Source organism: Erinaceus europaeus, chromosome X, assembly GCF_950295315.1.
Source record: "Erinaceus europaeus chromosome X, mEriEur2.1, whole genome shotgun sequence".
Classification (NCBI taxonomy): Eukaryota; Metazoa; Chordata; class Mammalia; order Eulipotyphla; family Erinaceidae; genus Erinaceus; species Erinaceus europaeus.
In genome coordinates this window covers 47,634,226-47,661,619 of record NC_080185.1, presented here as the reverse complement: position 1 = coordinate 47,661,619, position 27,394 = coordinate 47,634,226, and the positions used below count along the sequence as shown (strand labels likewise).

Below are 27,394 nucleotides of genomic sequence, written 5' to 3'. Positions count from 1 at the left end.
ACAAAGCAGAATTTGTACTGGAGTTGGTGTAGTGCATCAAAGTAAAAGTCTCTGGGGCAGTGTGGGGAGGGTTCAGGTCCCGGAATATGAAGGCAGAGGAAGACCTATGGGGGTTTAATTGTTTTGTGAAAAACTGATAAATGTTACACATGAACAAACTACTGTATTTTACTATAAACTGTAAACCATTGATTTCCCAATAAAGTTTTAAAAAACTGTCAAAAAATACCCAATATCAGTAATACTATATTGGTTATTGGTTATCATTAGTTACTTTCAGGATTCAAAGATTACTGAGTATTTAAACTAATTTTGCTGTGCATTCAATTTAAATTGTTCTCTACCTATGTTCTGAGTTAAATGTGTTAACCAAAAGGTCAAATTTAAAAAGGCATTTATCTTTATAGTCCGTTTACATTTGTCAGAGGAATTGAAATCCCAAATCAGACCTTTTTTTTTTTTTCCAAAGAAACAGGTTAAAAATATGGAATGCTTCACGAATTCGCATGTCATCCTTGCGCAAGGGCCATGCTAAGCTTCTTTGTACCGTTCCAATTTTAGTATATGTGCTGCCGAAGTGAGCACCCAGTTCTGACTTAATCTGTTGATAGGACAACATGAAATAGATCATGTCAACCATACGAGAAGTATTACAAGTACTCACAATGGAACGATTATCCTCAGTTTAGTAACATATAATCCAAATTTTTCCAATCTGACATTTAGCTGACAAAGTAAAACATATGGACTACATAGCTGGCTTGGTCCCAGGAAACCACATTTGAGAATTACAAGCACATTATTTTCATTCACAGAAATGTTGCATGCCACCATGGTATTTATCTTATGGATTATATTGATAGTAGTAAGTAAATTAAAACAGACTTCCTCAGAGTTGGTAATGAGTTGTGGTCCTGACTTTTCACATTTTCAGGGAAAAACCAATCTTTGTCAGTATAAAACAGCAGAGCAAATGAACAGGAAACTTCTAACAGTGGCAAAAATGTCACCATACCTGTAGCCACTCTGCTCGCTGAATTGATTTTGTCTTAGACCACTTCCTGAGACTTTTCTCTGGATGGACTATCATTTTTTGCAGTCTTGTCACACAGTATCAAATTGCCATCTTTCAAGGATAACCCTACTCTCTCAATATTTGAGATGATTACCAACAGTTTCTGAACTCAACACATGTGTGATCTACCTTTTAGCCAATCCACCACACTATTTAGGTGTTTTGTGAGTTCAGGAACATTGGATACAAGCAAAGTGAGTCTTTTTTTTTTTTCTGCATTCAAGTAAAGATTTCAGATGAATATATGCTACGAAGATATAAAATGTTGTGGATGCCAAATGAAAAGAGCTCAGCCATGACTTCCACACTCTTGTACAGGGTGGTGATGCCTTTGTCTCAGGTGAAATTCAGCACTATGACCAGAAATGCAGGTGAAAGTACGGCACTCTCAGCAGGTAGAGGGACACCTTGGGGCATCCCGTGCAGCAGTTTCCACCACTAGTTCTGAAAAACCTAGGCTGATTTACTACAATAATCTGCTTCAAAGCTCTAATTCCACTTCAGAATCCAAATGGGAGGTCTACCAACTCACCGACTTTCCGAGAATCCGGCATGAAGCCCAGCCAGTCTATCTTGGCGTTACTCTCGATCGCACCCTGTCATTTCACGAACATCTCATAAAAACTGCAGCAAAGGTGGGCTCAAGGAATAACATCATTGCAAGATTGGCCAGCTCTTCATGGGGTGCGAGCGCTTCCACACTACGATCATCATCTCTGGCATTATGCTATTCCACTGCAGAATACTGTGCCCCAGTATGGTTCCGTAGCCCCCATGTCCACTTGGTTGATTCCAAATTATATTCCTCCATGAGGATAATTTCTGGAACCATCCGTTCCACCCCGGTTCCATGGCTGCCAGTTCTTAGCAACATCGCCCCGCTAGATATTCGTCGGGATGCGGCATCATCTAAGTTCATTTCCCACATCTATGCTCTACCAGACCTGCCAATATACGCGGATATCTTTGCCCACCCTGTCCAACGCTTGACGTCTCGTCATCCAATCTGGTCCCCTACGCCTACACTGAACTTCTCTGTTCCAGACTCTTGGAAACAGAGTTGGCAGTCAGCTGAGGTAGAGAACAAACACCTCATCACAGACCCCTGCAAGCATCAACCCGGCTTTGACCTAGCATGTTATGATTGGGCCCTCCTCAATCGCTATCGAACAGGCCATGGCCGGTGCGCCTCTATGTTCCATCGCTGGGGAGCCAGAGACGACCCGAACTGCCCCTGAGGCTACAGACAGACTATGACCCACATGGTCAACGACTGCCACCGCTCCAGATTCAAAGGAGGTCTCAAAACTTTACATCAGGCTCAACCTGACGCTGTTGACTGGCTACGGAAGAAGGGCAAACGCTAGAAGAAGAACCGACTTTCTCATTGTTTTTCTTTTTATAAATAACTTTTCTTATTATCTATCTATATATCTAAATATATATATATGTATATATATATTCGATAGAGACAGTCAGAAATCAAGGGGGAAGGGGGAGAGAGAGAGAGGGAAGCAGAGGGAGAGGGAGAGGGAGAGGGAAGCAGAGGGAGAGGGAGAGGGAGAGGGAGAGGGAGAGGGAGAGGGAGAGGGAGAGGGAGAGGGAGAGGGAGAGGGAGAGGGAGAGGGAGAGGGAGAGGGAGAGGGAGAAGGATCTGCAACACTACTTTGCCAAAACTTTCCCCCTGCAGATGGAGAACGGAGCTCTAACCCAGGTCCTTGCACACTGTAACATGTGCAGTCAACCAGGTGCACCACCACCCATTTCTTTCACTGTTTTTCTTGACAGCCTTTTACTTTTTTTTTGCTTGTTTGTTCTTCTCATTTTAATGGGGGTGTTTAATGGTTTACAGGACATTTGTTGACACATGAGTACAACCTCTCACTCCCATGATAGATGTCTGGAAGACACTCTCTGTCCTAACCATTCAGGTCATTTTGGACCATCATACACTAAGACCCCAGAGCCCCTCTATCCCATCCCATTCCCTCCTTATCCAGAGTCCTTTGCTTTGGTGCAAAGCAACACACTGAGTCCAAGTTTCACATTATGTTTTCCTTTACTCTTCTTGCTTCTTAAATTCTACTTATGAGTGAAATCATTTGACATCCTCCCCTCTCTTTCTGGGTTATTTCACTCAACATGATACCTTCAAGTTCTGACCAAAATATGCAAAATGAAATCACATCATCTTTTTAAACAACTGAGTAGCACTCCATTGTGTATATGTACCAAAACATTCTTAGCCACTAATCTATTGTTGGACATCTAGACTGATTCCAATTTTGGACTATTACAAACTGTGCTGTTATGAACACATACATGCATTGCTCTCTCTGGATAACTATCTTTGTTTCCTTTAGATAAATCCCCAGGAGAGGAATTTCTGGGTTGTAAGGTAAATTCATTTCTATCAGTAGCATCCTAATGAGTCTTTAGAATGCTTTCCACAAGAGTAGGACTCCCACCAGCAATATAGGAGACTTCTTTTTCCCGTACAGCCTCTCCAACTGTTGATGTTTCTGGGGTTTTTTTCCTAATCTTTATCATTCTCACAGGTAGAAAGTGGTAACTCCTTATTGTCTTTATTCACATGTCCCTTATCATCATTATTTTTAGCATTTTTTCCACATGTCTGTTGGACCTTTTGATCTCTCCTTTAGAGAATATTCTACTCATATCCTCTTCCCACTTTTGGATGGTATTTTCTTTTTAAATTTTATTGGTGATTCAATATTGATTTATAAAATTATGAGGTAACAAGGGTATAGTTCCATACTGTTCCCACCACCAGAGTTCTGTGTTCCCATTCACTCCACTGGAAACTTCAATAGTTCTCCCGAGGTCACAGATATGGGTTCACTATTATTTCTGACTATATATCCATTAGTTTATTTTTGTTTCGTTTTCCTTGTAGTTGGACTTGAGTCAGGAGAGATGTTTTTAAAATTTACATCAAAAAGAATTCTGCCAGTGTTTTATTCTAAATATTGGTTTCTGACCTAATATTCAAACCCTTGATCTACTTAGAGCTTACTTTTGAACATGGTAAAATGTGGTGCTTCAGTTTCACTCTTCTGCATTTTTCAATCCAATTTCCCCAACACTATTTTCTGAATATACTCTCCTTTTTCAATTTTATGTTTTGGGGCCCTTTGTCAAAAATTATATGCCTATAGGTATGGGGGCTTATTTCTGGGCTCTCAGTTCTAGTCTATTGTTCTGTGTGTCAATTTTTGTTCCAATATCAGGTAGTATCGGTTATAGTGGCCTTGTAGTATGTTTTGAGGTCAGGAAGCATGATGCCTCCATTCTTGCTCTTTTCTCTCAAGATTTCTTTGACAACCTTAGGCATTTTCTGGATCTAGATAAACTTTTGTATTTTTGTTCCACTCTCTGAATGTTATTTGCTGGAACCTTATTAGAAATTTCATTGGAGTCCAGCAGTAGTGCAGCAGGTTAAGGGCAGATGGCGTCAAGCACAAGAACCAGCATAAAGATCCTGGTTCAAGTCCAGAAGCAGTGAAGCAGGTCTGTAGGTGTCTATCTTTCTCTCCCTCTCTCTGTCTTCCCCTCCACTCTACATTTCTCTCTGTCCTATCCAACAATTACAACAATAGTAACTACAACAATAAAAACAGAGGAAAAGAAAAAAAACTTTAAAAAAAGAAATTTCATAAAATCCCTATATGGCTCTGGGTATAATAATCACTTTGACAAGGTTAATTTTTTTTAATTCAATTACTGGATACAGTTGGAAATAAAGAGGGAAGGGGGTGATAGAGAGGGAGAGAGATAGACACCTGCAACACTGCTTCACTACTTGCAAAGCTTTTCCTGCATGAGGGGACCAGGGACTTGAACCTGGCTCCTTGGGCATTGTAACATGTGCACTCAACTAGGTGAGCCACCACTCAGCCCCACATGTTAATTGTTAGAATTCATAAGCATAGGATGTTTTTCTGTTTCTTTGTATTTTTTCCTACTTCCTTGAATAGTGACACACATTTTTCAGTGTACAGTTCTTTTCTTTGTTAGGTTTATTCCTAGACATTTTTTCTGCTATACTGTATGGAATATATTTCTGTATTTCTTTTTCTAATTTAGTTTTTGAATAGAGGAATGTCACTGATTTTTTAGATTAATTTAGGAGCCTGGGCAGACCTATAAGGATGCAAAGGTTACATAGGCTCCTATGCTGAATATAGGCCCCAGATTAAATCAATAGGGTTTACACTTAACAATATTTATATGTTTTTCCCATATTTGGGAGCTACTCTCTTCCATGATCCAGCTTTCTAATAATTTTTCCAACTATGACACCCTCTTCCCAGACAATAAACTAGGTCCACCTGCATATTAGATGTCAGGCGCAGGCAAAAACCAGTAAAGTCATGGGCCCCTTGGAATACACCTAAAATAGCTTTTTCCAAAATGGAGACCCCCAAATCTTCATCTGCAATATTCCAGCCCTTAGGTTCATGATTAACCAATAATTTGCATGACTTTATATGTCAACTCTTTTTCAGCCACCAGGTTCCAGGTGACACAATGATGCCACCTGGACTTCCCTGGGCACACAACCCCACCAATGTGTTTTGGAATCCTACCTCCCCAGATCCCTGCCCCACTCAAGAAAAAGACAGACTGGGAGTATGGATCAACCTGCCAATGTCCATGCTCAGTGGGGAATCAATTACAGAAGCCATAACTTCCACCTTCTGCAAGCCACAAGATCCTATTTTCATACTCCCAGAGGGATGAAAAATAGGGAAGCTATCAAGGGATGGGATTGGATACAGAGTTCTGGGGATAGGAAGTGTAGAAATGTACCCCTCTTATTCTATGGTCTTGTCAATATTTCTATTTTATAGATAAAAATATTATAAAAATTAGGAGCCTGGCACCTTACTACATTGCTTAACAATTTCTAGGAGTTTCTTGCATGATCTTTTGGATTTTCTATGTATACTATCATATCATCTGTGAATAATGAGAGTTTTACTTCTTAACTTCCAATCTATATCCTTTTAATTCATCTCTCTTGCCTAACTAGGACTCCCAAAACTATGTTGAATAATAATGGTTACCATGGACAGGCCTGTCTTATACCTGATCAAAAAGGGAAAACTTTCAGTTTCTCCCCACTGAGTATAATATTGGTTGCAGGTTTGCTATATATTGATTCTGCTGGTTTGAGAAATTTTCCATCTATCCATTATTTTTTAATATTTTAATGATGAAAGGAAGTTGGATCTTATCGAAGGTGATAGCTTCTTTTGAGCTTGAGTTTGTCTCCTAGATGACTCAACAGTGTTCATTATCGTATCAGAACATTAAAAGTCTCTATTTTGGTGACCAATGTCTTTGATTGCTGTATTGGGACTGAAATTTTCATAGACACCCATTCTTCATTCCACAGATATTTCCTGAGTATAAATTTTGTGTTCAAGACTGCGGATCTGAAAGCAAAAAGTTCTTTGCTCTAGTGTCTGAAGGAGCAGAAAACAGAGGTTCACTACACACCTTTTAGAATGGAGGTTAAACAGAACAGACTAGCATCTGAGACTCTCATTAGTTGCTGATGGAAATGTAAAATAATATGTTGGAAAGTGGGCCCACTGCCAGGGAAGTCCATGCTGTTGTTTCCATGAGGTCTGAGTGGGTCGACCCTAGGCCCTCCCACCTCTGGGCCTAAACAATAGCAGATTCCCCTGACCTTGTGAACTAATGACTGATGGCTTCTCCAGATGGCAGCTACCTTTCTGCACATGCCCCTCCTCTCCCCTTAAAACAAAGTCCATGAATTACTGTACATTGTGTATGGCTAAACTTGAAAACCACCACAAACGTCCTGTTACTCAACTGTCCCCTTCTTCCCCTCCACTGAAGTGCCTGTAATTTACCCCAGGGAAAATTGCATTGTGAGCCTGTGATCAAACCTTGTATGATAACTTTTCACTTGTGATCAAATAGTTTCTAGGTCAAAATGTGACTGTGCATTGTGTTGCTTTGTGTTTGGGTTAATGATTACGTTAACCGTCTCCCTGTGCAATGGGTATATCTGCTTGCTTTCTCAATAAACGAGTTGCCCCACTGAGGCTCTACCAGAGCTGACTGCTTGTCTCTCTGAGCACTTGCCCTTGACAGAGCTACCCATGGCTCCCAAGGGGCCTCTCTGATCTTTGCTGCCAGTGGTCGGGGGGCAGGGGAGTCCAGAGCGGCATCCCACAATAATACAGCAATATTGGTAGATAATTTAGCAGTCTTTTATAAAGCAAAACATTCTCCTTTTTTTTTCACTATCTGTGCTGATTTTTTTTTCCAAAAGGAGGCAGACAGAGGGAGAAAGGGAAAGATCACAGCACCAAAGCTTTCTCCAGTGTGATCAGGGTCAGACTCAAACCTGGGTCAAGTGCATGACAAAATAGATACACTATCCACGGGAACTATTGCTAGTCTGCAAAATGTTCCCTTCCTATACAGTCTGAAAATGTGCCCCATGGTATATATCAAAAGGAGCTAAAACCTTAAACACACACACATCTTCACACCGTGTATATAGCAGCATTATTCATAATTGCTGAAGTTTAGAAACAATCAAGATGTCCTTCCTTCAGTAGGTAAATGGATAGACTGATACATCCAACATAATATCAATTAGAAATTTAAAAAAGAAATGAGCTAACTAGTCATGAAAAGACATGAAGAAATGTATTTATTATTATTTAAGCCTTTTATAAGTGAGGGAAGTTGGAATACTTACTCAGCTATTAAGAATAATGAGCCCACCTTTTCTGACCCATCTTGGATGGAGCTAGAAGGAATTATTTTCAGTGAGGTATGTCAGAAAGAGAAAGACTAGTATGGGATTATCTCAATCATAACGAGAAATTAAGAAGGAAGAACAGACAGGGAAAAGCAAATTAGAATGTGACTGGGTTTGTAGTGTTGCACCAAAGTAAAAACCTCTGGATAGAGGGTGAGGGTAGATTTTCAGCTTCACTATAGATGATGGACATAGGGACACAGACCTTTGGTGGTGGGAATGGTGTTAATATACACTCTTATTAACTTATCATCTTATAAAACCATTATTTAATCAAAACGAGAGGGGGAAAATAGATTGAAAGTCTCAAATTTTTTGATGCATTGACCCCAGTTCTGAGCTCCTTCAATCTAAGCACTCAAGGTTTCAAATTAGTAACCTGATTGAATCTTAACAGTGGACTTAAATAGTTAATACATTTCTAACAATGACTATTCTTTAAAATATTAAATCACTTGTAATCTTACATGAGGGAGACCAGAAACAACTGACCGTATCACTATAGAAGATATAGCTATATGTAAATAGCATTGAATGGCATAAATCATGGTAAGGTCTTGTATGATACAGCAACTCCTAACCATGGGATTTTCAAAGTAAACCAAATTCTCAAGTAACTCAGTTACAATAACTATCTACTGCCTTCTTAAACTCTAAGACAGCAGGAACTTTCCCCATTCTCTCTAATACCCATATTTCTCCCAGTTCTGGAACCTCTGGGGCATGGCTCATCTTCCTGTACACTTCTTTCATTTCATACCATTTGATACTGCATCTGATGAGCTCAACCAAATCGATACAACAAGTACCTCCTTGATATGTTTCATTTAGGATTGTGTTCAGAGACGACATGAGTATAATTCAATCCTTCAGCTTCAGTACTCTGGAGAGACCATTCCTAGCTCATAGAACTCCTCAATTTTATATCGGGTGGTGCACTTCCTAACAAAGCCACAGAACCTAGATATAGAACAGGGCCCATGAGACAGAACATATGTGCACATGTATCCATAAGTTAAGGGAAAATATATACCTTAATGTAAAAGTGCACAATAGTTTGCAGTGACTCAACAAGTGTAGTGAGCAAGTAGAAAGACCTACAAAAGACACTTTTTTAATTAGGTGCCATAAAGCACTCTCTATCTCTCTCCCACTCTCCCCATACCCTCTCAATTCCTGGCTGTCTCTATCAAATAAAGATAATAAAAAACACTCAGAGTTCACTGAAAGGGAGAGTCTGATAAACAGACAAATATGTGACAACTGTTGTGAGATCATTGCACTTTGCTCCTGATTATTTTACTTCTCCTCCAAATTAAAAAAAAAAACTAGAGCTTTTTGTTCTTTCCTCAAAGATCTTCCTCCTCCTCTGTTGGCAGGAGAGAAACTTGTCCACAGAGATTTACCTTACTGGATTTTGAACTCTCTATGCTCAAGTTCAAAAGAGAGATTATGGTTGGGAATATTAGTGCGGATCTCAATAGGATAGATAAAATTCCTTTTAGAGTGCTGAGGAAAGAAAAATACTTAAAATTAGATAAAGGAAGTAAGAGGTCTGGTAGGGGTTATAAGTATATAAAAAAAAAAGTTCAAAAGTTGTTGAAAGCAACCTGACAGAGAAGAAATCCCAGAGGAATATCAATGAATGTGCTTGGCCCTAGACACAGAGGATCCAATCTAAGCAATTATCTAGTTCCCCAAGTGTTACCATAGAAACATCATCAGCAAAACTTAAAAAACCACTCTAAGTTTAGATAAAATAGTTTATCAAGGGTAGGATGGGACACAGTCTTTTGGTGGTGGGAATGGTGTTTATATACACACCTATTAATTTGTAGTCATATAAATCACTATTTAATTAATATGAGAGGGGAAAATTGATTATATGTCTCAAACTTTTTAAAGCACAGACTGAATCTTTTTAATACAGAGGCTGAGTCTTTGATATGTTCACTCTCTCAAAAGCCTAGACCAGGGAGAACAGAAGCAACCAGTGGCACAGCTATATACATCATGTTGGGTATTATACAGCAAATCTTAACAAAGGGACTTTTCAAAGTTAACCCAATTACCAAATAATGTGATGATAACAATAACCATCCATTGTCTTCTTGAACCCTAAGACAGCAGGAATCTTGCATTTCCACTATAGAGCCTATATTTCCTCCAGTCCTGGAAACTTAGGTTGGGGCACACTTTCCTGCATGCTTCTCTCAATTCATATCAAATAATATTGCATCCACCGATCACAGCCTAATCAATGTAACCAGTGCCACCTCAGCATGCTTCACTTCAGACTGTGACCATAGACTTCAGATGTGGAATGACAACCCTTCAGCTTCATTACTCGGGTGAGACCTCTCCTTTCATAGTATCCTCTAATTCCATTCCAGGCAGTTCACTTCCTAACAAAGTCCCCAAACCTAGATATAGACCAGGTCCTGTGAGATAGAGCATATGTTCACACATATCCATAAACTAGGGCAAAATATATACCTGAAAGCAAAAGTACACAATAGTCTGCAGTCAGTACCCCCCAGCAGTTCATCTGCACTATTCCAACCTTTAGGTCCATAATTATTCAACAATTTGTTTGGCTTTATATGTTAACTCTCTTTTCATCCACCAGGTTCCAGATGCCAGCATGATGCCGACCAGACTTCCTTGGACAGACAACCCCACCAATGTGTCCTGGAGCTCCGCTTCCCCAGAGACCCACCCTACTAGGGAAAGAGAGAGGCAGACTGGGAGTATGGACCGACCAGTCAATGCCCATGTTCAGCGGGGAAGCAATTACAGAAGCCAGACCTTCCACCTTCTGCATCCCACAATGACCTTGGGTCCATACTCCCAGAGGGATAAAGAATAGGAATTCTATCAGGGGAGGGGATCAAATATAGAGATCTGGTGGTGGAAATTGTGTGGAGTTGTATCCCTCCTATCCTACGGTTTTATTAATGTTTCCCTTTATAAATAAATAAATAAATAAATAAATAAATAAATAAATAAATAAATAAATGGTTTATCAAAAACTATATCAGTTTTCTAAAGAGATACACATGGCCCACAGACACATGAAGAAATGAATGCTTTGCTTCACTTATCATTAGAGAAATGCAAATTAAAACTAAACTGACATACAATCTCACATCTGAGAGAATGGCTTACATAGACAAATCAGGAAATAACAGGTATTACAGAGGCTGTGGAGAAAAGGGAACTCTGCTTCACTGCTGGTGGGAATGCAAACTGGCACAGCCCCTTTGGAAGACTGTATGGACAGTACTTAAACAAATAAGAATGGAATTGCATTATGACCCAACACTACCACTCTTAGGCATTTATCTAGTGGACACCCAAGCACTGATCAAAAAGGACATATGTGGGAGTCAGGCAGTAGCGCAGCAGGTTAAGCACACATGGCACAAAACACAAGGACCAGCTTAAGGATCCCAGTTTAAGCCCCCGGCTCCCCACATGCAGGGGGGTTGCTTCACAAGCAGTGAAGCAGGTCTGCAGGTGTCTATCTTTCTCTCCCCCTCTCTGTCTTTCCATCCCCTCTCCATTTCTCTACGTCCTATCCAACAACAATGACATCAATAATAACTACGACAATAAAACAACAAGGGCAACAAAAGGAAATAAATATTTTTTTTAAAAAAGAAAAGACATATGCACCCTTATGTTTATAACTGCATCATTCACAATAGTCAAATAGTGGAAGCAGCCTAGATGCCTACCATTAGATTACTGGCTAAAGAAGCTATGGAATAAGGGACCCAGTGTTGGTGTACCTGGTTGAGTGCACATACAAAGAGAAAGCTTCACATGTGGTGAAGCAGTGTTGCGTGTGTCTCTCTGTCTCTCTCCCTCTCTATCACCCTCTTACCTCTTGATTTCTGGCTGTCACTATTCAATAAATAAATAAACTTATTTTTATTTTAAAAAGAAGTTATGGGATACTCTGCAATCAAAAAGATGATATTATTTCATTGGGACAAAATGGATGAAACTGGAGGTGATTTATCTTAGTGAAATAAGTAAAGAGAAGAAAGACATCTGCCAGAGGGTTTCACTTATATGTGGAATCTGAAGGACTTATTTACATGAACTTGTAAAAAACAGAAGCAAGCAAATTGTCAAACTTGTGAGAACTCTGGGGGTTGTTTTTGGGAGGGAGAGGATACAGAAATTTGATGTCACGTGTGGTCTGTAACTATACATTGTAATCTCACAATCTTGTAATGTACTATTAGTAACAACTAAAGGTTGTACTAAAAACAAAGACTATATCAGAATGAGAAAATAAAATTAATAATCAATAACCAAAAGGTCCTCCACAATATTTTGGTATTTGCTAAGTCCTCATAATGTCTGCATAACCTAATAGTGGAATAGAACAGTGGCTAAAACTACAGATCTGGGAGTCGGGCAGTAGCACAGCGAGTTAAGCACACGTGGTGCAAAGTGCAAGGACTGGTGTAAGGATCCCCGTTCAAGCCCCCAGCTCCCCACCTGCAAGGGAGTCATTTCACAAGTGGTGAAGCAGGTCTGCAGGTGTCTATCTCCTCTCCCCCTTTCTGTCTTCCCCTCCTCTCTCCAAATCTCTCTGTCCTATGCAACAACAACAACATCAGTAATAACTACAACAATAAAACAAGGGCAACAAAAGGGAATAAATAATAAATAAATAAATATTAAAAAATAAATCTTTAAAAAATGCATATCTAAAATTTCTTGTAGAAAACTGAATACAGGGGAGTTTAAAATACATTTTTAATGTGAGAGTCCTTGAATACCCAAGTTTTAGGTGTTTCGTGATAACTCTAATTACAGTAAGGTGTGCTAAATTCTGAGAGAAATACTTAGAAGATAAGTATTTAATTTGGTCTCAGAATAACTTTCAAGTAAAAGTACTTGCAGGAAGCAGTGCTTAAGCTTTTACATAGTTAAGATCTAGGTATTTCCAAAACATAGATTGTGAAGTGCTCAGCCAGTGTTTTCTTCTATGTAGTTGATGATTTCTGCTCTAACATCCAAGTCTTTGTTCCATTTGGAGTTGATTTTTTTCCATGGTGATATATGGTGGGCCAGTTTCATAAATATGAAAGCTTCAACCCAATCATTTTCCAACACCATTTATTGAAGAGATTCTCCATTCTCCGTTTAATGTTCTTGGCCACCTTGTCAAAAATTAGTTGTTTACAGACGTGGAGGTTTTATCTTCTTTTTGAAGAAAATTTTATTTATTTATTTATTTATTATTGGATAGAGACAGAGAGAAATTGAGAGGAGAGGGGAGATTAGGAGGGAAAGAGATAGAGAAACACCTGCAGCCTTGCTTCACCACTTGTGAAGCTTTCCCTCTGCAGGTGGGGATAAGAGGCTTGAACCTGGGTCTTTGCACAACTGTTATGTGTGTGCTTAACCAGATGCACCACTTCCTGGCCCAAGATTTATTTCTAGGCTCTCAGTTCTATTCTACTGGTTTGTACATCTATTTTGGTTTCAGTATTTTGATTACAAAATCCCTGCAGTATAATTTGAGGTCGAGAAGTATGATGCCTCCAGCTTTATTCTGTTGGGAAATTGTGCAGATGTGGTTGAATACTAGCAGGGTCCACAAACCACTATATTTCCATGCAAGTATTATTTACAGATCTCCACCATGTTATCCCCTCAGGGTATTGCTAATTCAGTTAAAACTATTGCAACAGTTGCTAAGGATGCTTCCACCTTCCCAACATGCCTTTTGCCTCTCTCCACCCACTTTCCTAGAAAATGCTGTCCTGACTTGCCACTTCTGGAATTCTCCCATAAAAGCCTCTCCTGTTTCCGCTTTCACTTTCTTTTCTCTTCCACAACCCGACCTAGAGAAGGGCTGGTGAGCATAGTGAGAGGCAGCCATTTTGCTAGCTCCATGTGGCATAAACCACTGTGCTCACACACAATTCTGAGGTGTCCTTGTGAATAAAGATTTGCATTCCCTCTCCGCCATGAGTTCCTGGTCTCTTCTCTCTCCCCCGCGATGCAACCCGACATTATTCTTTTTTATTCAAGATTGCTTTAGTGATCCTAGGTATTTTCTATTTCCATATAGACATTTTTAGCTTTTGTAATATTCATATTCCACTCAAAGAAGTTTGGTGGAACCTTGACAGGAACAGCAATAAATCTATTTATGGCTCTGGGTAGGATGGTGATTTTAACAAAATTAATTCTTCCAAATCATAATATATCTTTCCATTTCTTTGTACTACTTTGTAATTCCTTGAACAGTGACTCATAAATTTCAGTATTCGAGTCTTTCACTTTTTTCTTTTAAAAAAGAAAGTCTTCTTTCTTTTTTAAAATTTAATCCCAGATATTTTATTTTATTTTTGCTGCTATAGTAAAAGGAATTGATAACTTGAATTTCTTCTTCTCTTAGCTTAGTGTTTGCATAGAGGAATGCAGCTGATTCTTACATATTCTTCAAAGGCTCACAACAAATAGCAAGAAAAACAAACCAAAAATAAACTATAGGAGCTACATCAAACTAAAAAGCTTCACAACAAAGGGAACCATCATAAAAACAGAAAGACACCCTACAGAACAGAATATCTTTATATGTGATGCATCAGATAAAGGACTGGCAAAATATATAAAAGGTTCATTAAATTCAGAAAACAAACTAACAAAAAACAAGCAACCACATTTAAAATAAGGAGAGGAAATGGACAGAATGTTCACTAAAGAAGAGATGCCAAAATAAAAGAAGAAGAAGAGGGAGGAGGAGGAAGAGGGAGAGGAGGAGGAGGTGGAGAAGGAAAAGAAGAAGGAGGAGAAAAGGAGAAGGAGAAAGAGAAGGAGAAGAAGGAGAAGGAGAAGAAGAAGAAGAAGAGGAGGAGGAGGAGGAGGAGATTCAGAAGGCCTATAGACATGCAAAATGTTACAGGAGGAGATTCAGAAGGCCTATAGACATGCAAAATGTTAATGCTCAAAATCTCTACTGGTCAGAGAAATTTAAATAAAGGCAACAATGAGTTACCACATTATAACCATGAGAATGTTAAACATTAGAAAGGATAGGAATAAATGTTGGAGAGGATGTGAGGGAAAAGAAAACTTCCTATACTGCTGGTGTGTAGGAGTTTGTCCAATTCCCATAGGAAAAAAGTCTGGAGGTTTCCCAGAACACTAGAAATGAACATACCTAGGATCCACTAATTTCTTTCCTGGAAATTTATCCAATGGAGGCAAACACAGCTATCCAAAAAGAATTATGTATACATATTTTCATAGCAGTGCAATTTGTCATGGCTTGTTTCCAAGTTTAGTCTATGACAGATTGTACTACTTTGAACATGCAAACATCAGTGAATAATAAAATTGTTATATATATGAATATATATGAACTCATATATACATATGTATATGAATTCATATATACATATGAATGTTGCTCAGCTATTAAAAATGAAGTAATCTTCTTTGCCTCATCTTACATGGAACTTGATAGAATCATGTTGAGATAATCCAAAAGAAGAATAAAGACTGGTTGACTTCATATATAAGTGAGACTGAAGAAACAAGGACAGAAAGGGAAAACACAAAGGAAAACTTGGACTGGCTGTGGTGTATTGCACCAAAGCAAAGAATTCTGTGGGAAAGAGAGGAAGGGGGGGTGAGGAAGGTGTTGGAATCCTGTTGCTTGGATGGCTAAGGAAGACATTATATATATATATATATATATATATATATATATATATATATATATATATATATATGCAGTGGAATATTATGCAGTGTAATAAAGGATGATTTTTACTACAACTTGGATTAACTTGAAAGAATCAGTTAAGTGAAATAAATGAAAAGGAAAAGGAGAAATACCAGATTATCTCACAGTAGATATTTAAGAAAAAAACAAGGGGTAATATAGGATAAAACATTGGTTAGCTGTAGTCTATTGTAACAGAGTCAAGGACTCTAGAAGGGGGGAGTTGGAAGCAGATTGAAAGAGTGTGTAGACCTGTGTCCTATGATGGGGAAAGATGACAAGTTGATGTGATAACACCTATCATGGGGAGATATGAAATTGTACACTCATGATAGCAACAGTTGAAATGTGAAAATATTATTTTCTCAATAAAGTGCTTTAAAAATAAATAGAAAAAAATTGGTTTGGTAAAGTTAAACTGCACATGCAGGAAACCTTGGATCTGCTAAAGAAAAAAAGAGAAAAAGCAAACAAACAAATAAAATATCAGGGAACAACTAGATAAACCTACATTAAAACAAAAGGTTTTCCTACTGAATGGGGAAGTTATTTGCATATCATACATCTGTAGAGAGATCAGTATCCGGAATATACAATGAACACATAAAAGTCAACAATTAAAAATAGCAGCCTGATGAAAAATGGACAGAAGATTGAAATAGACACTTCTGCGAGGAAGATATGTAGATAGCAAATAAGCAAGTAAAAAGCAGTTCATCATCTCTTACTACTAGGGAAATGCAACTTAAATAAGCAATGCACTATCATCGCATACTTGTGAGAGTGATTAGTATCCAAAAGACAATATGTAGAGAGAAGAGAAACCTTAGAGAATATAGATTACAGCGGTCATTATGGAAAGCAGTATTAAAAATAGAAATTCCACATGTTGCAATTATGTTGCCTCTGATTATTTTTCCACAAAATACAAAAACACTAGTTCAAAGAATTGTATGCCTTCCCACATTTATTGCAGCATTATTTATAGTAGTCTAGAATTGGAAACAACCTAAGTATCCCAAAGTGAAACACATTACATGCCAAAAAAAGTGAAGGCCTGGGGAAAAGTAAAAAAAAAAAAAAAAAAAAAAACCAATAACAATAATAATAATTGAAATATGTCTCTTTCCCTTTGAAATAAGAACTATCTTTATGCAAGACCCTGTGTGAGTAGACTATGCTTCGTTGAAACGTTTATGCATGAGTTGTACAGGTCTTAATTATACAAGGAAGAGTCAAGAAAAGGTGTCACATCTGTTTGTTCTTTTTTCCACATTGAAGAAAGAACTCAAAGATAAAATGAAGTGAATAATACAGAAGACAAAAGGATTACTGTGTAAAGAGATCCTTTATCAAACAAGAGAACCAGCTTAAGATATAAAGCAAAGGTATAGAGGTTGACCTTAGACAGGCAGAATGGCTAATATATTTTCTAAGCTAGGACAAAAGGCTGAAAATGTAGAAGACGGTAAGGTAGGTGGATAAGAGCTTCAAATACAACTGATGGCATCTTTTTTTTTTTGTATAACAAAGGGGGCAAACCAATATCCTAAGAATAAATGCATAGTAGCTGAATAGGTTTAAAAAGGAACAGAATAAGACACAGCTATATGTAAATAGTATAAAATGATATAAATTATGTTGAGGTCTTATATGATACAGCAAATGTCAACAAAGGGATTTTCAAAGTTAACCCAATTGCCAAATAATTTGATTATAGCAATAACTATCTGTTGCCTTCTTAAACCCTTAGACAACAGGAGCCTTCCACTTTCTCTATAAAGCCCATATTTCTCCCAGGCCAAGAAACTTTAGGGGCTCACTTTCCTTCATGCTTCTCTCATGTTATACCAACTGATACTGCATCTGCTGATCCCAACCTCTTGAATGCAAACAGTACCACCTCAGCATGCTTTACTTCAGAATGTGTCCAGTGACGTCAGGAGTGGAATGTCAGCTTCATTACTCTGGTGAGAACCTTCACCTTCATTACTCTGGTGAGAACCTTTCCTAACTCATAGGACTCCTTAATTCTATTTCGGGGAAGTCGGGCGTTAGCCAGCGGATTAAGTGCACTTGGCACAAAGCACAAGGATCATCTTAAGGATGCTGGTTCCAACCTCTGGCTCCTCACCTGCAGGGAAGTCGCTTCACAGGCGGTAAAGCAGGTCTGCAGGTGTCTATCTTTCTCTCCCCCTCTGTCTTCCCCTTTTCTCTCCATTTCTCTCTGTCCTATCCAACAATGATGACATTAACAACAACAACAATAATAATTACAACAATAAAACAACAAGGGCAACAAAAGGGAATAAATAAATATATTTTTTAAAAATTTCTATTTCTGGTGGTATACTTCTTAACAAAACCTCAAAACCCAGATATAAATCAGGGCCTATGAGATAGAGCATATGTACATGTATCCATAAGTTAGGAGAAAACATATACCTTAAAGCAAAAGTACATAGTACTTTGCAGTGAGTCAATAAATGAAGCAAGCAAGTAAAAAGACCTAAAAAAAAGACACCTTAAAGTACTTAATGAAATAGTTTCTACTTAAACGTAGATACCCTCCTATCCTACCTCCTATTGCATGTCCCTCAATCACTCCAAAGTTAACCTTGTCAGACAATGTAAGGATTACAAAAGCTGAATAAGGGCAAGAGACTGGCATACTTTAATGATGACTCTTTAGTCACAACCTGGCCACCCCATCATCTGGGGCCCTATTCAGGGAGTCCTAGGTTTCCCACATAGACATGATGGGCTTAGACCTCTAACATTTCTCTCTCGCCACTGTTGCTGGTCATCTCCATGAGGAAAAACATAATGGACCACTTTGTGGGCCTATATAGGACCTTGCCCTCAATGTAGATCAATAATAGTAGGAAATGTTCCATCCTCTGAATGGAAGTTAGACAACATATTCTACCTACTAACCAAGGAAGATAGGTACTGTATTAGTGCAGCCTAGAGTGTTCCTAGCCTTGATCACAAAATGTGAGCTCAGGCCTACAGGGATGCAGAGGTTACATAGGCCCCAGATCAAACCGATCGGGTTTACAGTTAACAATATTCATATACTTTCCCCATATTTGGGAACTATTCTCTTCCCTGATCCAGTTTTATAGTCCTTTTTCCAACTATGACGCCATCTCCCCAGACAATAACCTGGGTCCAACTGCATATTAGCTGTCAGACTCAGGAAAAAACTAGTAAAGTCATGGCCCCCTTGGAATATACCTAAAATTGACCTACTAGCTTTTCCCAAAACAGAGACTCCAAATTTTCACCTGCAATATTCCAGCCTTTATTTAGGGTCATGATTAGTCAACAATTGGTTCTGCTTTATATCTTAACTCTTTTTCAGTCACCAGGTTCCAGACGCTACCATGATGCCAACCTGACTTCCCTGGGCAGATGGCCCCACCATGTGTCCTGGAGACCCAGATCCCTGCCTCACTAGGGAAAGAGATTAAAAGGCTGGGAGTATGAATCAACCTGACAAGGCCCATGTTCAACAGGGAAGCAATTACAGAAGCCAGACCTTCTACCGTCTGCACCCCACAGTAAACCTGGGTCCATACTCCCAGAGGGAAAAAGAATAGGGCAGCTGAGGATCGGGCGGAAGTGCAGCGGGTTAAGTTCACATGGCACAAAGCGCAAGTACCATCTTAAGAATCCTGGTTCCAACCCCTGACTCCCCACCTGCAGAGGCGGTTGTTTCACAAGCCATGAAGCAGGTCTGCAGGTGTCTATCTCTCCCCCTCTATCTTCCCCTCCTCTCTCCCTTTCTGTCTTATCAAACAATAATGACATCAACAACAACAACAACAACAATAATAACTACAACAACAATAAAACAAGGTCAACAAAAAGGAAAAATAAATAAAGAAATTTTTTAAAAGAATAGGGAAGTTATCAAGGGAGGGGATTGGATATGTAGTTCTGGTGGTGTGAAATATGTGGAATTGTACCACTCTTATCCTATGGTCTTGTCAATATTTCCATTTTATAAATAAATAAATAAATAAATAAATAAATAGAATTTTAGAGCTAGGAAGACCAAACTTTATGATTTATAAGGAGTTTCAAGCATTTTCAATGCAGACCTCAGGTCTATTTTTTAACACATGCAGAAGCTACATTTACCATGAGAAGCATTGTGAATCTTTTAATGTAAAAGAACATCTGAACAGAATTTTTTAAAATAAAAAGTGGGAGAATATGCAAATAAATCAGATTGTAAATATCAGAAGAAATATCACAACAGACATCACAGAAATCCAAAATCATTCCAAGTTTCTACAAAAAAACTATATGCCACCAAGCTAGAGAACCTGCAAGAAATGGACGAGTTCTTAGATAACTACAAACTTTCAAAATTAAATAAAAAGGAACAATAAAATATGAACAGGACAATCACAGCCAAAGAAATTGAAACAGTTATCAAGCACCTTCCCAAGAAGTGCAGAAGTTACATAGGCTTCTATACTTAATATGGGCCCCAGATCAAATTGATGGGGTTTACAGTCAACAATATCTATACACTTTCCCCATATCTGGGAGCTACTCTCTTCCCTGATAAAGCTTTCTAGCTCTTTCTTCAGGCATGATATCATCTCCCCAGACAATAACTTGGGTCCACCTGCTCTATCATTTCTAAAGCTTCCACCTTGTAGGTAAGGACCAGAGGCTTGAACCCAGGTCTTCAAGCTTAAACTGTGTGCACTATATCAAATGCATCACCACCCAGCCCCAGAGATTACTAATGGTTTTAATAGTATATTAATTTATGAGATTATCTGGTCAATTTCCACTCCTTTAGACTATAATCTCAGGTCAGAGATTATACCTATTTTGCTTATCATTGTATCAATCTTTAGATTCCTATCTCTAAAATACAAAGAGCATTTACCCTTCTCTATATGAGCAGGGTATGTAAACATATTAGTACAGGTATTTCAAATTGTTCACTGTTGTGTCCCCAGTGCCCAGCATAGTACATGGCAATAATAGATGCTTAATGAAATTTTGTTTGCAAGAATTAAATAGGTGTAGCAGATTAACAACTCTCATGACTTGCATTCTAGTATTTATCTCATTCTTCTACAGGTATTGACTCAGGCCAGATGTTCAAAGAACTATGGTTATTTAAAAAAGGACTTATAATTATGCCTGTTTTACACAAGAAGATAGTGAACTTGTAAATGTCACATGCAAGTTAAATAGCTAAAATAGAGTGAGCTCAGGATTCAATTATAGGTCTTCTTGGTTCCAAAATCAGAACTCCTTATCATGTCCTTGACAACATATTAAGTAACATGAAACTCCATATATAACCCCCTCTAAATGTATGCACACCTGAAAGTCCCCTCAACTTCTCTACTGGCAATGAAAAAAAAATTCCCTTTCCACATCCAAATCAATGATATTAGTGGTAGAAACTCATGCAAGGCAGCGCTGACAGCCTTTAAATAGGGTACAGGCATCTGTACCCTACCTCTCAAGTCATACCATGTAGATATATGTCATCCCTCTCTATGACATTCTCATGTTATCTACTTTCCAGAATAAGTCTTGATTTCACAGCGTGAAAGAAAGTGGAAAAGAACATGGAGATTGCAGTCACACAGATCTGGGCAAAATAAATCAGTTTTCTATGTCATAATAAAACAAAGGAAATAATATTTGCCACCATAGGACCTAAGAAATGATTGAATGGACTAGTGCATCACAGCAAGTATAATAACTCAACTGTAATTCCCTACACTCTGCTTTTCTCATATCCAAGAGCTACCTGTTATCAAGTTCTTGAAAACACTAAAAAAAAAAAAAGTCATCAGGAATGTATATGCCATTTGTCTGCCTCCTACCCATTCAAGTTTTAGTTAAATGTGGGTGACATTTCTGATGTTCAAAAAAATATCTTGAAAGCAGCTTTTCATTTACATGCAAGGTCTTAACATTAAAATATTTGTCAATAGTTTTTTTTCTTCTTCTTTGGGTAATCTTTGTTTAAATGAACACTTGTAAAATTTCTATTATATTTTGTAACATTAGACAGAACCAGGACATGTGACTCATATTTACAAATGAAGAAGCATGCATCCAAAGGGATGAGGCGCTCATCCCAAGGTCACACATCTATAAAAGTAAAAACCAAATCTCTCAGTTCTTATCTTTTATTATCTTAAACAGTAATGATGAGACAAAGAAGTTTCTGTAATTTAGAGAGTCCTGGACTCACTAATACATTCTGTCTTTTAATAAAATTCCTATCAAAAATAACTAATAAATTCCCTGTTGTTATGTCATGGTTTTAATATGTCTTGTTACATATGAGACAGGAAAATTAATCTGGAAGTATTCAAACTAAAAGCAAAATAAAAAATAATGATTATATTTAAGTATAAACTATGAAAGCTTTCAGAGGAAAAGCATCATCAAATGTATAAGATGCTACTTCATTTCAGAGCAAAAGTAGTTAGCATTACATTTTAATACATGGAACCAGAGCATACAAATAAATAAAATATATGCATGTTTCATACATTAAATATCATATAAAGATAAATAAAATTCATTTTAGAGAAGGCCTATAGTTATGTCAGATCTTATGAAAGAACAGTTACAGTGGAATATTCTCATATACAAGAAAAAATCTCATAATTCAAAAAATATAGCTATCCTTTCCATTTCAAAGGACCAAGTTGCATATAAAATGTATCTTTGTGTTTTTTATGGAAAATAGCAGCTAACAAGAACGTAATAGTAAAAATTAAAAACAATAGCGCTGCTTAGACTGAGTATCTAGTATCTACCAATTAACTTCACGTAAAAATGCAGCATTTTCCCCAAACTAACATTATAGCAAGTTAAGCTGGTTTCTTTTCCTATTCATTATTTTTTTTTTTACCAAAAGGATGTATGGGCCTATTTTTAAAGGTGAGGAAAGTGAAACAAATAAGTATTCAGAACAAGTTACCTCTGTCACCACAGCCCCTCCACCTAATTTAAGTTTCAAACTTACTGTAAGTAAATAATGAGCCCAGTTGAAGTCAATTTCTTCTGCAAGTCCACTAAAATCTGTCTCAATGAGCAGCTTCTTAGTTTAATGGGTTTGAATGACCTTAGAACTAAAGTTTTTATGTAGGTGGAGCTTCATGAGAAAATTTGCATTCAAAGCAGGTCAGCAAAGTCACAGTTGTCAAAAAATTCAGAAGAAACCACAAACTGAACTGAGGGTTTTTTTTCTTTTTAATTAGTTCCTGATATGGCATTTCAGTATGCCAATGTTATTTTACTATGTGACTCATCACAGTGGGAATTAAAAGATAATCCAAAGGTAAGTATATGATTGCCAGGTTTATGTTGTTTCCTCAGAGTATATTTTCCAAGTACTTCACTTAAAAAAGATTTATTTATTTTGAAACAAAAAAAGAGAGAGAGGAAGAGAGAGAGAGAGAAAGGAGGGGGAGGGGCAGGGGGAGGGGAGGGGGAGGGGGAGAGGGAGAGGAGGGGAGGGGAGGGGAGAGGGGAGGGGAGGGGAGGGGAGGGGAGGGGAGGAGAGGGGAGGAGAGGAGAGGAGAGGAGAGGAGAGGAGAGGAGAGGAGAGGAGAGGAGAGGAGAGGAGAGGAGAGGAGAGGAGAGGAGAGGAGAGGAGAGGAGAGGAGAGGAGAGGAGAGGAGAGGAGAGGAGAGGAGAGGAGAGGAGAGGAGAGGAGAGGAGAGGAGAGGAGAGGAGAGGAGAGGGAAAATGCCAGAGCTCTGCTCAGCTAGCTAAGACATAAAATGGTCCTGTATATTTAGCCTGCAGCTTCTGGAACTTCAAGCATGCAAGTTGGTGCTCAAACAGGCAGAGCTATCTCTGTACCCTCCTTGGATTTTGAATACTTTAAATATGAAAAGAATCATAAATGGAAAAGGAATCCAGAAACCTGGATCAAGGCTCTCCATGCTCCAATCAGCTAGGGGAAATTGGACGTTTTTTAAAGATTTATATTTTGCATATGAAAGGGGAGAGAGTTTCCCATGAAACAAGAGAGAGAGAAAGAGGAAGCATGAAAAAAAAGTCAGAGAATTACTTTGGTACATATGATGTCAGGGATCAAACTGTCTCATGCATGAAAGTCCAGTGTTCTAACAGTTGAGCTAATACCCCAGTCTTTTACACAATTTCCTTAGCCACTCTGGACCTCAGTTGCAATTTATTGAATGGAACCTCAGAAGCTTTCTACTGAAATCTTCCACTCCAAACAAAAAATTGCTTTTGTATGTTCGCTAGGAAATATTCAGTTTCAGAGCCAGCAAAATAGCTCACAAGGATAGAGCACTGTTTTGCCATGTGTGCAACCCAGATTCAAGCTTGGCTCCCACCACGCTGAAGGAGACTTTGATGCTGTGGTTTCTCTCTCTCTCTCTCTCTCTCTCTCTCTCTCTCTCTCTCTCTCTGTCTCTCTCTCTGTCTGTCTTTCTCTCTAAGAAGAGGAAAAATAAAAAAAGGTCCAGTTTTAATGGACTTAGACCTATGTTCGTAGCAACACTATTTTTAATAGCCCAAACTTGGAAAAAAAAATCTAAATGCCCAAGAACAGGTCCGTGGTTAAGAAAGGTGTGGTACATATGCATAATGGAATAATATACAGTTGCAAAAAAATGATGAAATCATTTCTTTTACTACGACTTTTATGAAACTTGAAGGAATTGTGTTAAGTGAAATAAGCCAGAAGGAAAAGGAGGACCAGCTTATGAAGTCACCCATGTGTACAACTTAAGAAGCAAAGAAAGAGAGGGGTTCGTGTGGTGGCACACCTGGATGAGTGCACTTGTTACGGTGAGCAAGGACTCAGGTTCAAACCCCTCATCCCCACCTGCAGCAGAAAACCTTTGCAAGTGGTGAAGCAGTGTTGCAGGTGTCTATCTGTCTCTCTTCCTTTACCTCCCTTACCTTCTCAATTTTTGACTGTCTATCCAATAAGTAAAGAAAGAAAATAATTAAAAAATTTAAAGATGAAGAAATAAAGAGAGAAAACACAGGATGAAACTTACATTAGTTGTGGTCTATTGCAGCAGAGGCAATGATTCTAAATGGGAAGGTAGATGGGTTTGAATGGGCATTGAAGACTCAGTCCAGGATGGTGGGGTAAGACTTAAATTGGTGGTGGGGGTGGTATCCCAACACCTATCATGGGCAGATAAGAAACAGTGCTTCTTTGACAACAGTTGTCTCATAAATTCTTACTTCTCTCAATAAAGTGTTAAAAGGGAAATGGTCAGTATTTCATATGTAAAATCAACAGAAATAGTGCCTAATGATCCTCTAATTTCTAAAATCTGTGGTACTATTATTAAAATTCAGTATCATATATTGAAAATGTATCATTTATTTCCAACATTATAAAATAAAGGAAGGGACTGGGCAGTGATGCTCCCAGTTGAGTACACAATGTTACCATGCACAAGGACCTGGGTTCAAGTCCCTATTCCCCAAACACAGGGGGAAACTTCACAAGTGGTGAAGCAGTGCTGCTGTTGTCTCTCTCTCTCCCTATCTCCCCTTTCAGTTTTTGTCTCTATATAATAAAATAAAAATACAATATAAATATTACACAGTGATGTTTTTATTTCAACCCAGCTATAATTAAATAAAAAGTTCAACTCACCATCAAATTTTTCTTCATCTTTCAAGAGTCTCTGATTTTTTTCTATACACCTAATTTAGTCTCCATGCCCAGTAACTGTGCAAAGTCATAAGAAACCAAAATATTTTGATGTTTTCTAAAATAAATTAGTTTGATGTCTGTAATTTATTCCAAAGTAGAAAACTATTTGGATTGGATCAAGTCTATATACCACACAGTTTTCTAATGGACAAAATATAACTTCTCTGCTTAGGAACACAGGTTCAGACTTAATTATATGTCTCAAATCCCAAATATATGTTTTACAAAGAATCAACTAAAAGGACAGGAGAGATAGTGCACATGTTAGAGCATAGGATTTGTATTCCTGAGGTCCCATAGGCCCCATATTCAATCTCTGGAAACACCATAAACCAAAGCTGATTATCTATTTGAACTATCTCTCACACACAACAGAAAATAAATAAATAAATAAATAAAATAAAATTTTTAAAACATAAAATCAAGGACTCTGAATGAAGTCCATTACTGACTTTGTTTTACCCTGATATCACTTTTAATTTATGTGTGCAGCTAATGTTCCACTCTAAATTTGTTACAAAGGTGGGAAGAATAGATTAGAGAGTTTAGCATCTGTTTTTCAGAGTTCAGCTAGTTTGACTATCTCAAAATCACTTTTGTCAGAAATTATTAAGCTCATATGAGAATAATACCAAGACTCATATTTTTCTTTTCCTGTGATTACTGTTCCAACTAACTCAATTATCTTCAACTGAAAAAAAAAAAAAACACTTCTCCAGGAAATTTTCTCCATGCTTCCTGTTTTCTCCAAATCTCTGATGTTTGCAAATAGTTAATTTCATTATACTGTTAAGTATAACAAAAATTGTATAACTCAAAGAGATCAAAGTTTAATAATATCTTGTAATGAATCAGTACATTAATCTGTGGACATGTGAGTCATAAGTTAAAAACATATAATAGACTAATTAGAAGCATTAATGTATCATGCCTCATATGTTAACATTTATAAGATATGAGTTTACACTCTGATTGGAGAGTTTAATCAGTTTAATCATAACCTAAGTTTTACTCCTTGAGGTGACAAGAAAAACATTAAAAAGACAATTAATTTTAATATATTAAGGGTCCTACTTGACTACTTTTTCATCAATAATACTTTATCAATAATAGAGGTTTCTTGTGTAGCTTGTACCTGAGAGCACTCATTAATCTCTGCTTCTAACACAAAGTATACTGCAACTCCTAAGAAAAACAGGGGAGTGTACCTAATTTAAGTAAAGACAGTTAAATATGACTAACTGAAGCAGTACCTCCCTAGCTCAAAGCTGATCTACACCAAAATCGAGAGTGTAAACCCATATTGGATGCAGGACAGGATCAATGTCATCAAAAGAAATGGAATGAAGGGATACATCAAAGTTTCAGGGTGGAGGACTGCTTCAGGATAGTGGGATCAAGTCATTCTTCTGGGAAAATTAGACCATATCATCCAAGTGAATCTGCAAACAGTCAACAGTCAGTCCCTGGAAGGAAGCCAGCTGAAATAAGTCAAAAAGATTTAGAACTGTGCCCTAATTTCAACAGAGACCCAGGAAGAATTGAGCTTTCAGACTGGAGACATAAGTCCAATTAAACCAGTCAACACCATGTGAAAGGGTAGCATAAAAACCAAAAACTTGATGCTTACAAAGTTTCCCAGGAGCTCAGATCGATTCTAAAAGTATAGCTTACATTACACTTCTACCAAACTTCTGTGTGCTGAACGACAGTGGTTCTCTTTGTGCCCATACTGAGTCAGAACTGAGATTTCTTAGACAAATATCATTAAATGCAACTAGGGTACACAAGATTATCCTCAGCCTCATTAGTAAGAACATACACTGTATATTACCATGCTTTTATGCATTATATCTTAAAATATCTCTATTGATACTATTTCAGTTTTAGAATAGAATATTACTCATATTTCAATAAGTTATGTTACTTTCCAGAAGTTTTAAAAAATCTAAGGAAAAAACCAAACTTATTGAACCCGCCACATTCCTGTATTCTTTATACATAATT

General features: G+C 37.8%; 1 protein-coding gene, 1 non-coding gene and 1 pseudogene across 3 annotated transcripts in view; all 3 read right to left on the bottom strand.

The window, feature by feature from the left end:
- The window catches only part of IL13RA2 (interleukin 13 receptor subunit alpha 2), a 90,690-nt gene that overhangs the window by 42,080 nt on the left and 21,216 nt on the right, over positions 1-27,394 (bottom strand). The window contains exon 1 of one of the 2 annotated variants that reach the window (XM_007533264.2): positions 22,697-22,791. The exons of the other annotated variant lie outside the window; for it this stretch is intronic. The gene's annotated coding sequence lies outside the window, so the exon portion shown is untranslated. Of the gene's footprint in view, positions 1-22,696; positions 22,792-27,394 lie in introns of those variants that run through there. 2 annotated transcript variants of the gene reach the window in all.
- LOC132536003 (U6 spliceosomal RNA) lies at positions 479-585 on the bottom strand. The gene has a single exon (XR_009547704.1). It is a non-coding gene; the product is annotated as a U6 spliceosomal RNA (small nuclear RNA).
- The window catches only part of LOC103122660 (mitotic spindle assembly checkpoint protein MAD2A-like), a 71,575-nt pseudogene continuing 44,841 nt past the window's right edge, over positions 661-27,394 (bottom strand).